The sequence below is a fragment of the Aotus nancymaae genome, unplaced genomic scaffold (genome assembly GCF_030222135.1).
Source record: "Aotus nancymaae isolate 86718 unplaced genomic scaffold, 86718_ANA_hifiasm-v0.15.2.pri h1tg000014l, whole genome shotgun sequence".
NCBI lineage: Eukaryota > Metazoa > Chordata > Mammalia > Primates > Aotidae > Aotus > Aotus nancymaae.
In genome coordinates this window covers 10,207,952-10,222,283 of record NW_026988425.1, presented here as the reverse complement: position 1 = coordinate 10,222,283, position 14,332 = coordinate 10,207,952, and positions in this window count along the sequence as shown.

Below are 14,332 nucleotides of genomic sequence, written 5' to 3'. Positions count from 1 at the left end.
TGAGATCAAGACCATCCTGGCCAAGATGATGAAACCCTGTCTCTACTAAAAATACAAAAATTAGCTGCTCATAGTGACATGTGCCTGTAATCCCAGCTACTCAGGGGGCCGAGGCAGGAGAATCACTTGAACCTGGGAGATGGAGAGGTTGCAGTGAGTGGAGATCACGGCACTGCACTCCAGCCTGGGCAACAGAGCGAGACTCTGTCTCAAAAAAAAAAAAAAAAAAAAGAAAAAGTCATGGTGTTCTGAACCAGTGCTGCAGATAGTATAATGTAGCCAGTCTCAGTGGCTCACGCCTATAATCCCAGCACTTTGGGAGGCTGAAGTGGGCGGATCATGAGGTCAGGAGTTTGAGACCATCCTGGCCAACATGGTGAAACCTAAAAATTAACTGGGTGAGGTGCTGCACGCCTGTAATCCCAGCTACTCGGGAAGCTGAGGCAGGTGAATTGCTTGAACCTGGCAGGCGGAGGTTGCAGTGAGCCAAGATCGCGCCACTGCACTCCAGCTTGGGCGACAGAGTGAGACTCTGTCTCAAAAAAAAACAAAGTCGGGCGGGGCACGGTGGCTCACGCCTGTAATCCCAGCACTTTGGGAGGCCGAGGCGGGTGGATCATGAGGTCAAGAGATCGAGACCATCCTGGTCAACATGGTGAAACCCTGCCTCTACTAAAAATACAAAAAATTAGCTGGGCATGGTGGTGCGTGCCTGTAGTCCCAGCTACTCAGGAGGCTGAGGCAGGAGAATTGCCTGAACCCGGGAGGCGGAGGTTGCGGTGAGCCGAGATCGCGCCATTGCACTCCAGCCTGGGTAACAAGAGCGAACCTCTGTCTCAAAAAAAAAAAAAAAACCAAAAAACAAAGTATAATGTAAGTCACACACGTACTTCTTTAAAAAGATTTGCTCTTCAGTGTCTATTATATAAGCAGATAAATGAAGGCAAAGGGAAAAATGGCAACTTTAGCTTTTTTCCCCATGTATATAATTTAAAATTTTCTCATAGCCCCATGAAAAAGGAAACACACACATGAAATTAATTTTAATATACCCTTTAGCTCAATTTATCACAAATGTTCCATCAGCGTGTAATCAATATAAGGAATCATGAGTGAGAAATTTTGTATTTTTTTAGTCCTCTGTTTCTGACATCTGGTGTGTACTTTCTGCTTACACATATCTCACTTTGGATATTAACTTTTCATCAGAAGCACTTGATTTGGCTGGGCACAGCGGCTAATGCCTGCAATCCCATCACTTTGAGAGGCTGAGATGGGCTGATCACTTGAGGTCAGGAGTTCAAGACCAGCTGGCCAACAAGGTGCAACACTGTCTCCACTAAAAATACAAAAATTAGCCAGGCATGGTGGTGGGCACCTGTAATCCCAGCTACCTGAGAGGCTGAGGCAGGAGAATTGCTTAAACCTGGGGAGTGGAGGTTGCAGTGAGCCGAGATGGGGCCATTATACTCCAGCCTGAGTAACAGAGCAAGACCCTGTCTCCAAAAAAAAAAAGTACTTGTTTAAATTTCACAAAATTTACAGTTGAGAAGAGTAGATTCACATATCTAAGGTTTTTTATAACTGAGTCTTGTATCAAAAGTCACCTTTACAGTTCACTTCCCACATTGAAAAACTGGTTCATTTGTTTTAGAGGAATTGATTTGTCTTCGAAGCAAAAGCGTATCCATTTCAAAACTACGTCAATCTAAATTAAATGAATTCACTGGCTTTTTCATCACTGTCACCTCGGTGCTGACAGCATTGAGGTCAGAGGATCTGGCACACACTGAACAGAGCTCTGAGTGTGGCAGGATCAACAGAGCTTTCCACAATTTTTTTCTTGTGGGTTTTTCAGGAGTTTTTATTTTTATTTATTTTTTTGAGACGGAGTCTCGCTTTGTCCCTTAGGCTGGAGTGCAGTGGTGTAATCTTGACTCACTGCAACCTCTGCCTCCCAGGTTCAAGCAATTCTTCTGCTTCAGCCTCCTGAGTAACTGGGATTACAGGTGCCCACTACCACTCCCGGCTAAGTTTTGTATTTTTAGTAGAGACAAGGTTTCACCATGTGGGCCAGGCTGGTCTTGAACTCCTGACCTCAAGTGATCCACCCGCCTCGGCCTCCCAAAGTGCTGGGATTAGAAGCGTGAGCCACTGCACCCGGCCCAGGAGGAGATTTCACAGTGCTTCGGTTTTTTAATTTAAATGAATTAAAATTAAATGAAACATTGACCTCCCCAGGAGCACTAAACCTGTGGCAGGATAGCCTCGGGCCATGCATGCAAGTCTACACTGGCGAGGAAGATTCACATCCCCAACTGCATCCTGTTGACTTTCCATTAATCCTGTTTGTCTCCCTTGTGACAGCTCTGCAGCTGGTTGTGAAAGAAAATAGACTCTCAGGACCTGAAGTTCAGCCTGGGAAGTGTGCAACACTGCCTTCCTCTCCTTCCCAAATAGGCAGCTGCAATGTCACAACCCTGTGTTATAGTGTCATCCATAAGCCAGGATCCTACAACCTTGGAAGGCCACACATCTCCCCAGAAGCCCTCTCTCCCAAAGCGCTCACATAGAAATTCCTTGTGAACAGCTACATCTTTCAGACTCTATCTCCCCGCTATAAACTCGCCCTAAAACAAGTTTTTTGGATTTCACCCTGACAATGTCAATTACCAGCTGATTCTTGTGGAGAGAGGACAAAGGCAAAACCAGAAATCATCCCGGAGACAAATGCATAACTGACTTTTCCTCCGCTTCCTTTTCCCAGGTGTAAACTGTAGATGTGCTGACTCAGTGCCTCACAAGAATGTGAGCATCTGCCTCACTGCCTCCCTCCCCCATCTTTTCCCTCCTGCTTACCCTTGCCTTTTAAAATACTGCTGTTCCCCTAACCCCCTTTGGAAAAAGCACAGCTCACAGATGTTTCTGTTTCTGTGGCTTGTGGTTTTTTCTGTGGGTGTGTTCTCAACTTGGCTAAATAAACCTCTATGATTGACACCTGCCTTGGTTGCTTTTTGGTTAACATAGTCTTTCTCAATTACAGCCCAGATAACTTATTTACTTGGCAAACTCCTCAAGCCTAGATCTGTACCTCTGCTTAGCCCCCCTCCATGTCCGCAGACACCAAAAAGGCCATTTCTTCTCCCTCCCACGCAGGCCTGGGTCCTGCAGGCGGCTCCCTCCATCAGGTGGGACCTTAGTTCTCCTTGGGTTCCGCATTGAGGATGGGGCTGTTTTTCATCTCAATGCCTAGCCAATGCAGGTGATGTCTTGTCAGTCCTGAGGCGCCAGCATCTGGCAAACTCAGGACATTCCTGCTCTGGAAGACCAAGCAAGAAGAATGCCTGCAGCCTCAGGCTCACACCCACCTTTTCTTCTGTAAAAGGGCAGCCAGGCCTGGCTGAGTCCCAAGGTGGGGATTTGCTTTTCAGGCCTTCAGGTGAGAGCAGCAGGAGTTATCAATGGTATTTGCATTTTAGGAGGATTAAAGTTGGGCCCCTCATCAGCAGGAAGCAGAGACGTGAGCCTGACTGATACGGTTTGGCTGTGTCCCCACCCAAATCTCATCTTCAATAGTAGTTCCCATAATCCCCCCGCCCCGTGTCGTGGGAAGGACCCGGAGGGAGGTAATTGTATCTTGGGAGCAGTTACCTGCATGCTGTTCTCATGAGTTCTCACGAGATCTGATGGTTTTATAAGGGGCTTTCCCCTCACTTTGCTCTGCACTTCCCCTTTCTGCTGCTATGTGGAGAAGGACGTGTTTGCTTCCCCTTCCACCATGATTGAAAGTTTCCTGAGGCCTCCCCAGCCATGCTGAACTGTGAGTCAATTAAACCTCTTTTCTTTATGAATTACCCAGTCTGGGGTATATTTTTATTAGCATGTGAGAGCAGACTAACACACTGACCAAGGCAGCGGAGTGGAGAGTTGCTCAGAGATGCATACAACTGCTTTTACTGCAGAGCCTGAGAGGACACCAGGAAGCAAGGCCCTGATTTTGGCTGGGAGATTATCCAGCACAGAGAATCCTGAAGAGAAGCGGGCTGTGAGGAAAGGGAAGTTAATTTTGTTTCAGCCTTGAATATCAGTTGAGTTTCCTTGGGCTGCAAATAACAGAAAACCTGACTGACAGTGGCTAAGCGAGTAACATTTAAGTATCTCCCGCACAGCCCTCCAGGGGTTCTAGGTGGTTTGGGGAGTTTTCTGATGTCAGGACCCAGGGTCGGTGACTGCATTCTCTGGGCCCCAGGGCCTTGCAAATCCCAGCCACAGCAGGAAAGGAAGGAAGGAGCTCTTTCCTGCCCCTCTGTTTTAGCGAGGGAGGGAATTCCTCAGCTCTGTGTCCCTGCGTCGTGGGAGAGGCTGAGGGCCCGGAGCATCAGCTGAAGGGGAGTTGGTGACTGGATCAGATTCGACCCTGACTCACTCAGCCGGGGATGGGCGCACCCTGTCTGGACAGAGCTGGGCTTTGGTGGGCTGTGAAGAGGAGTGTGGAGTCTTGTTGTGGGGGGCATTTGCATGAGACCCATGTGGCTCTGTAGTGTTGGGGGTCATCCATTAGATGGCCGTGGCAGGTATGGCAGAGAGTGAGGACGATGAAGGTGAGAAGAGGAGGATCAGCAGGGAAGAGCTGGATGTATCCATGCTCCATGTGTAGCTTGCTGTGGGCTTGGGCAACTTCTCAGACCCTTGGTTTTTCTCAATGTAAAAGCTATAAACTGAGTAAAATAACATAACTCTGCTGGGGTGCATTGTTAAGGGTAGGTAGTCAGGCAGACATGAGCAGAGCAGGAGAGGCCGCCCTTCCCTGGAATGTCAGGTGGCCGTCAGGTGCTGGTCAGGTGGTTGTTAAACTGTCTCTAAAATAACAATTGGTCACAGCCAGCACCAGGGAAAGGGAGTCTCCCTATAGATAGAAGCACCTGAAGCTAGTGATCAGCAGCTTCCTGGTAAGATCTCAGGATCTGGGCAAGCAGGCTCAAGCATGCACCCTAAGAGGCAAGATGGTAGAGCTTAACAGGTTTCCCGTGTGACCTTCCTCTAGGAATGCTCAACCGGCAAGGGAGAAACACCTCTGGTGAGCATGTATACGACTTCAGTAAACACACTGCACATGTGGCCCCTTCCAAGTGCTGGCAGGCCACTGTGCATGCAGGCAGCCTGCTCCAACGGAAAAGAATGTAAATTTCGGAACCATGCCAATGTATAAAATCCCAAGTCATGGGCCAAGCAGGGCACTTGGAACTCTTCCAAGTGTACTTTGCTCCCTTTTGTTCCTGCTCTAAAACTTTTTGATAAACTTGCTCTTGCTTTAAAACTTGCCTCAATCTCTCCTGCCTTATGTCCCTCGGCTGAATTCTGTCCTTGAAGGAGGCAAGGATTGAATGTGATGCAGACCCTTCAGATTCACGCTGGTAACAGCATGTGAAGCGTCATCAGCACACCTCGCCCTTGAGTGGTGGACCCAGGGTGGCTCTCCCTGAATGCATATTAAGTGGCAACTGTAGAGGGGGATGGTCAGAGGTGGTGGACCCAGGGTGGCTCTCCCTGAATGCATATTAAGTGGCAACTGTAGAGGGGGATGGTCAGAGGTGGTGGACCCAGGGTGGCTCTCCCTGAATGCATATTAAGTGGCAACTGTAGAGGGGGATGGTCAGAGGTGGTGGACCCAGGGTGGCTCTCCCTGAATGCATATTAAGTGGCAACTGTAGAGGGGGATGGTCAGAGGTGGTGGACCCAGGGTGGCTCTCCCTGAATGCATATTAAGTGGCAACTGTAGAGGGGGATAGTCAGAGGTGGTGGACCCAGGGTGGCTCTCCCTGAATGCATATTAAGTGGCAACTGCAGAGGGGGATGGTCAGAGGTGGGGAGCAGCCAGGGATGTAGGGGCAACTAGAGGGCAGAGCTCCAGGAAAGCCACCAGAGGGGCTTCAAAAAGGAAGAGAAGCCGGGCTCGGGGGCTCATGCCTGTAATCCCAACACTTTTGGAGGCTAAGGTGGGCGGATCATGAGGTCAGGAGATCAAGACCATCCTGGCCAACATGGTGAAACCCTGTCTCTACTAAAATACAAAAAATTAACCAGGCATGGTGGCGCACGCCTGTAGTCCCAGCTACTTGGGAGGCTGAGGCAGGAGAATTCTTCAAGCAGGAGAATTGCTTGAACCAAGGAGGCAGTGATTGCAGTGAGCCGAGATCGGGCCACTGTACTCCAGCCTGGGCAACAGAGCAAGACTTTGTCTCAAAAAAAAAAAAAAAAAAAAGGCACAGGAAAAGGTCATGTGTGTGTGAGAAAGAGGACTCCAACTCAGAGAGCACCCCTGGGGTTTGCAGCAGGAGGACAGAATGATTACAGCAAAAGCAGTTTTCTAGGAAAGGCAGAGTCCAGAGACCATCACCGTGGGTGGAGGGGCAGAAGATGGAAGGCAGGAGAGGAGGAGGGGCTGACAGGGGCGCTGCAGAGAAATGGAGTGAACAGGAAGGGAATGGCTCCAGAGGACATAATTGAAGGTTTTTTTTCCCCTATGCTTTGGTTTTTTATTTATTGAGATAGGATCTGGCCGTGTTGTCCAGGCTGGAGTACAGTAGTGAGATCACTGCTCGCTGCAACCTGTCTCCCAGGCTCAAGCAAACCTCCCACCTCAGCCTCCTGATAGCAGAGGACTACAGGTACACACCACTACACCTGGCTAAATTTTTTTTTTTATTAAAGAGAGTCTCACTGTGTTGCCCAGGCTGGTCTCAAACTCCTGAACTCAAGTGATCCTCCTGCCTCAGCCTCTCAAAGTGCTAGGATTATAGGTGTGAGCCACTGCACCAGGCTGTCTTTTGCTTTTAAGGTGAGATTCATGTTGGAAAGTGCTAACAGAGCAGGGGAGGCCGTGTGTGCAGGTAAGAGATTTACAGACAGGAGGAGCCTATTCTCTGGGTCTAAACCAGCAAAGAGCTGGATTCTCAGTCATGCTCCATGTCCCTTGCATGTTGGCAGAGGACTTGCATCATCGTCACCTCTAGGGCACCCCAGCGGATGGGGCATCCACCGCCTCGAATAGTGTACTATGCTGTGTGTCCAGAGGAAAGAGCCCTGGAGGGTCCTGCCTCGGCATGTACCTGCTCTAACCCGGAAATCATGCTTTGCCTACAGGCACTGGCCTGCACTAGTGTAAGGGGTTAAGGGAAAACTTCCATATCACCCTCCAAAAGTCACTGACAAGAGGCAGATTAATAGGAAAAGAAGACATACAAATTTATTTGAGCATAGTTTTATGTGACATGGGAGCCATCAGAAAGATGACCCAAAGATATAGGAGAAACCGTCTTTTATTGGTCGATTGTTTTAGAGACAGGGTGTTGCTCTGTCACCCAGGCTGCAGTGCAGTGGTGTGATCATGGCTCACTGCAGCCTCCAACTCCTGGGCTCAAGTGATCCTCCAGCCTCAGCCTTTCAAGTTGCTGGGACTACGAGTGTATGCCACCACACCTGGTTAAGTTTTTAATATTTTTGTAGAGATGAGGTCTCACTATGTTACCCAGATTGGTCTGGAATTCCTGGGCTCAAGTGATCCTCCCACCTCAGCCTCCCAAAGTGCTGGAATTACAGTCATGAGTCATGAAACTGTCTTTTTTTTTTTTTTTTTTTTGGTGAGACAGAGTCTCGCTCTGTTGCCAGGCTGGAGTGCAGTGGCGCGATCTCGGCTCACTGCAACCTCAGTCTCCTGGGTTCAAGTGATTCTCCTGCCTCAGCCTCCTGAGTAGCTGTGACTACAGGCTCACACCACCACACCCAGCTAATTTTTGTATTTTTAGTAGAGATAGGGTTTCACCATATTGGCCAGGCTGGTCTCGATCTCTTGAACTTGTGATCTGCCCACCTGGGCCTCCCAAAGTGCTGGGACTACAGGCGTGAACCACCACGCCTGGCTGAAACTGTCCATTTTTATGCCGAGGTTCAACAAAGTATGGGCAGCCTGTGGAAATACGATTGGACAAAAACGGTCTGACCTAGTGCCATTGGACTAAGTGAGAGCCCCAGCAAGACCTGCTGAGATTCCTTCTTCTTGGCCTCTCTGGGCAGCATTTCTTCCTCCTGTTTATCAGACAGTACCCACTGTGGAACGGGGGGGCTTGTGAATGACAGGCAAACAAGATAGGTCAGATAATTTCTTTATGGCCAGTTTTTACAGAGAAGTGGCAACAGCGGATGGGTTTAGAGTAATACTTTTAGGCTTTGTGGCTGGCTTTGGGAGAAAGAGGTTCTGGTTTCTATGACCACCTAGAGGAAGAGGGATTGTAGTTTTTAGCTTCAGGGCGGAATGAAGGGCCAGAAGCAGGAGGGAAGGAGGTCAGAGAGAGTTGCTTCTGAAGCCTTCATTTTGGGGTGTTGTATTCTGAGATGCTCACTAGTCACAGAACCCCATCCAACCACAAGGAATCTGAGCAGTGCAATCCAACTATATGTCCAGAATATGTCCTGAGGAGCACTAAAGACAATCTCAGATGCAGAAATGAGGAAACAGCTCTGAGAGGAGATGGAATCTATGGGACATTGGGATTGTCTTGGGCAGAAGGAGGACACCCTTCCCCCCTCCCCTCCCCCACTGAGGCAAGACAGAGGCGTATGAGTTTCCGATCGCTGCTATGACAAATTTTCATAAACATAGCAACTTAAACCACATACACGTATTATCTTACAGTTTTGTAGATCAGAAGGCGTGGCTGGTTGCCCTGCTCTGGGATTCTCAAGGCCAAAGTCAAGGTGTTGGCTGGCTGGGTTCCTATCAGGAGCTCTGGGGAAAAGCCACTTCCAAGTGTATTTGATTTTTTGGCAGAATTTTTTCTTTTCTTTTTTTTTTTTCCTTTGGAAAATGATATGCAATAAATCATATGTAGTCGTATTTCATTTTTTTCTTTTCTTTTTTTTTTTGAAAGAAAGAAAGAAAAAGAATAAAGAAGAGGAGGAAAAAGGAGGCAGAATTTTTTTCTTGCGACTGTAGTGTCAGGGTTCCTGTTGCCTCTCTGACTGCCTTGCACATGGTCCCTATATCTCAAAGCCACCAATGGCATGTGGAATCCTCAGCCTCTTTTTTTTTTTTCCGACAATGTCTCCCTCTGACACCCAGGCTGGAGTGCAGTGGTGCGATCTCAGCTCACTGCAACCTCTGTCTCCTGGGTTCAAGTGATGTTCCTGCCTCTGCCTCTGAGTAACTGGGATTACAGGCATGTACCACATTGTCTGGCTAATTTTTCTTGTATTTTTTAGTAGAGATGGGGTTTTGCCATGTTGGCCAGGCTGGTCTTGAACTCCTGGCCTCAAGTGATCACCCTGCCTTGGCCTCCCAAAGTGCTGGGATTACAGGCATGAGCCCTTGCACCTGGCCAAGGCTGCCATCTCTCGAGTCTCCTGCTGAATCTCTCATCTTTACCTGTGAGCCCTTGTGGGCTTGTGTAACTACACTGGGCCCAGCCAGATAACTGCCCTCTCTTCTTTTAAGGTTAGCTGATTGGTAACCTTAATTAAATCTGCAAAGTCCGTTCTCATAGTATCTAGATTAGTGCCTGATGGAATAACCAGATGGACTCTTGGGAGCACAGGTTAGAATTCTGCCTCTCACATGAGGTAAGGGTGGATGAGCTGCTGGAAACGACGTGGGAGCCTAGAAGCTGAAAGTCCGTGCTGCTGGCTTCAGTTGTCTTTGCAGTAGGCGTCAAGATCATGTGATAAATAAGATGTCCTGCTAAGTGCACATTTTCAGCTGCTTGTACTGAAAACTCATAAAAGTTAGAAAGTTTACTTCAGCGAGTGAGTGGTCCATTCAAATTACGCAGTGTCTCTTGGACTTGACAATGACCAGGATTATGATGAGGATCAACTGTTTTGGTTTCAGGATTCTTTTACACTTTTTGTTTTTTAGTCAGGGTCTCATTCTGTCTCCAGGCCGAATGCAGTGGCGCTGCGCTGGTAACAGTAGGTAGCTAGTCAGGCATGAGCAGGGCAGGGAGCCGCCCCCAACCCTTTGCCACTTCAGGTGATGTCAAGCGATCCTCAGCTGATGGTCAGGCTGTTGTTAACTGTCTCCCTAAAATAATGATTGGTCGGAGCCGGTGTTAGGGAAGGGCAGGCTCCCAATAGAGAGAAAACACCTGAAACTGCTGATGAGCAGCTTCCCGACAAGACCTCAGGAGCTGGGCAGGTGGGCTCAAGCATGTACATTAAGAGGCAAAATGGCGGCGTCTAATCAGAATGCTGGACTGGTCCGCGAAGGCCTCCAGGGGGCATGTGCAGAGCTCCAGTAAGCACACTGCCCTGCTCCCCTCCCACGTGCTGGCCGGCCACCGCGCATGCAACAGCCCACGTGGGGCGCAATCAGGGGAGAAGTGACACAGACCCTGGAAGCATGCCAACATATAAAACCGCAAGCTGAAGGGCCCAACCCTGCACTGGATCTCGTCTTCCAGGTGTACTTTTCTTTCCTTCCTGCTCTAAAGCTTTTTATTTTTATTCTTTGAGATGGAGTCTTGCTCTGTCCCCCAGGCTGGGGTGTAGTGACACTATCTCGGCTCACTGAAACCTCTGCCTCCCGGTTCAAGCGATTCTCTTGCCTCAGTCTCCTGAGTAGCTGGGATTACAGGCTTCCACCACCACGCCTGGCTAATTTTTTTTGTATTTTTAGTAGAGATGGGGTTTTATCATGTTGGCCAGGCTAGTTTCGAACTCCTGATGTCAAGTGATCCATCCACCGTGGCCTCCCAAAGTGCTAGGATTAGAGGTGTGAGCCACTGCGCCCAGCTTAAAGCTTTTTGATAAACTTTCACTCCTGCTCTAAAACTTGCCTTGGTCTCTCCTTCTGCCTTAGCCCCTCAGTTGAATTCTTTCTTCTAAGGAGGCAAGAATTGAGGCTGCAGCAGACCCATACAGATTCAACAGCACGGACATTGCAGCATTAACCCCCTGGGCTCAAGGGATCCTCCTGTCTCAGCCTCCCGAGTAGGTGAGACTACAGGCACACACCACCACGTCTTAAAAATTTTTTTTGTAGAGACAAGAGTCTCTTTGTTGTCTAGGCTGGTCTCAAACTCCTAGGCTCAAGCGATAGTCCTGCTTCAGCCTACCAAAGTGCTAGGGTTACAACAGGCATGAACCACTGTGCCTGGCCACATGTTCTGGAATATGAACATCTGGCCACACAAACATGGAATTGGAAAAGGGAGTATTTTAATTGCCATTCACAAAATTGGAAGTTCTTCAACATTACACCAAAACCCAACAAGTGACAGTTGAATATGCTTTCTTCTGTTACACTGGTCCGTCTTGCATTTTGCAAAGGTCTTGTACATGTGCATGCTACTGTAATATCACATGCATATTGGGCAAATATTGGTCTAGTGGGCAGATCTTCCAGTTGTTGATGCATTTCATTATGCAGTGTCCAAGATTCATCCTTTATTACTGAGAGAGGGTCTTGGTCTGTCGCCCAAGCTGGAGTGCAGTGGCGTAACCTTGGCTCACTGCACCCTCAACCTCCTGGGCTCAAAAGGATCCTCCCACTTCAGCCTCCCAAGGAGCTGGGACCACACAAGCATGCCACCAGGCCCAGCTGACTTATTTTTGGTAGAGACAGGGTCTATGCTGCCCAGGCTGGTCTCTGACTCCTGGGCTAGAGTGATCCTCTTGCCTTGGCCTCCCAAAGTGCTGGATTACAGGTGTGAGCCACTGTGCCCAGCCAAAAATTCATCCTTTAAAACACTACCAATCTCACTGAAGATACCTTGCTGACATTAAAAAAAACAAACTTTGAAAACAAAAACAAAACACCAACCTCATCAGAAAAGGGAGTTCTTGAGGTCATGATGGTGGATATTAGTTTTCAAACACTCTTATTTTAGCTTAAAAACCCAACTTTACCATCGAGGACATATTCTGCCAGTTCTGTTGGAGTGACAGGCTCATTCTAGTTGTTTCTGAGAAAAGGTATGTCACATACCCAGTCATTTTTTTTTCCATTTTTTTTTTTTGAGACAGGGTCTTGCTCTGCTGCTGGGCTGGAGTACAGTGGTGCCCTCAGCCCATGGCAGCCTTGAAGTCCAGGACTTAAGTGATCCTTCCACCTCAGTTTTCCAAGTAACTAGGGATAACAGGCATGTGCCATCACATTGGCTAATTTTTACTATTAATTTGTAGAGACTGAGTTTACATTGGCCAGGCTAGTCTTGAACTCCTGGCCTCAAGCAATCCTCCTGCCTTGGAGTCCCAATTTGCTGGGATTACAGGCATGAACCACTGTGTCCAGCCGAGCTAGTCATTCTTTTTTTTTTTGAGATGGAGTTTTGCTCTTGTTACCCAGGCTGGAGTGCAATGGCGCGATCTCAGCTCACAGCAACCTCCGCCTCCTGGGTTCAGGCAATTCTCCTGCCTCAGCCTCCTGAGTAGCTGGGATTACAGGCACGCGCCACCATGCCCAGCTAATTTTTTGTATTCTTAGTAGAGACGGGGTTTCACCATGTTGACCAGGATGGTCTCGATCTCTTGACCTCGTGATCCACCCACCTCGGCCTCCCAAAGTGCTGGGATTACAGGCGTGAGCCACCGCGCCCGGCTTGAGCTAGTCATTCTTTAATGCCAAGGGGAATGCGGTGATGAGGGGGCGAGTTCAGCACGACCATCAAGTTTGTCACACAGAAGCACTTTTTTTAACCAACACTTAACTCTTACTCAGAATGCTAAAATAGGGTACTCAAAGACCAACAGCCAACAACTTAATAATTTGTGTTCCCTCATCAAAGCTATCTTTAAGTGAAAATGTCTTTTGTTTTTAGATGGAGTCTTGCCCTGTCGCCCAGGCTGGAGTGCACTGGCACGATCTTGGCTCACTGTAACTTCTGCCTCCCAGGTTCAAGTAGTTCTCCTGCCTCAGCCTCCCAAGTAACTGGGATTACAGGCACCCACTGCCATGCCCGGCTAATTTTTATATTTTTTAGTAGAGACGGGGTTTTGCCATGTTGGCTAGGCTGGTCTTGAACTCCTGACCTTAGGTGATCCACCTGCCTTGGCCTCCCAAAGTGTTGGGATTACAAGCACGAGCCACTGTGCCTGGCCAAAAAAATGATTTTCTCTTTGAAAGCGTGTGGTGCCACTACCTCATTCTAAGATGCGGTTTTAATTGTCATCGCTTTTGCAGCATCGGTGTAAATGTCAACACAGTGAAAAAGGCAGTAACTTTAGTGTAGGAAAATACATTTGACTTCATGGGCTCCTTGAAAAGGCCCAGGACCCCAAGGGATCTTGGAGCACACTTTGAAAACCAGCTTTAACATATATAAAGCGTTCAGAGCAGGGATAGGGCACACACGTTTACATCCTTACTACTGTCGTGGTTTCCCACTTTTCCTGACCTTCAACACTTTCTCAGCCACTTGCCTTCGGTCCCCAGTTTTCCGGTGCTTTTAGATGACACCATTCTGCTAAGGCTGCCTGCAACAGACACCTAGGTTGGAGAAACTTCTCCATGCTTACACATTACTGATTTATTTACTACCATACCCCACCTTCCTCTGCTCCCCCAGCCCCCAATCTGTTCTAGCTGTTTCACCTAGAGAAAGAAAAAGGAGATTCAAGAAACTCAGTCACATGTAACAGAGACTGACCTCTCAGCCCTCCCAAGGGCATTTGTGCTTCACAGTGGCTGCTTGCAAAGCTGACCCTCACCTGGATTCAGCCAACCTCGTGGAAAATATTCAGGGAAAAAAATGCATCTGTACTCAACATGTAGATTTTTTTCTTGTCATTACTCCGTAAACAGTACAGTATGACATTTACATATCATTTACATTAGGTATTATGAATAATATACAGATGATTTAAAGTATACAGGAGGGTGTATGTTATATGCAAATACCACGGATTTTTATCAGGGACTTGAGGATTCATGAACTTTGGCATCTGCAGGACGTCCTGGAACGACTCCCCCATGGAAACTGAGAGTAGACTGAAGTTAAAAAAAGGACATTTAACAAACCTCAAATGAATCCAGCAGGTGTAAATTGGGAAACAGCAGTAAAACATGGGGTCTTACATGGGAATCTAGCCTTTGGGTCAAGCACCCTTAAGTTGCTTTTGCTCCACATGGGGAAGGAGTGTGTGGCCAAAGTAGCAGGGAAATGAAATGAGTGATCTGAAACGTGAAAGATGAAGGACATCTCCTACAAGAGGTTTATTTGTAATGAAACAAAAACCAAAGGCTTGTGAAACATCTGTTTTCCTGTTCATTGACCGGTTTCTCAACCACAAAAACATCAGGAATGTCTGTGAGGTTCATTGTGTGAGGGGGATTGGTTTA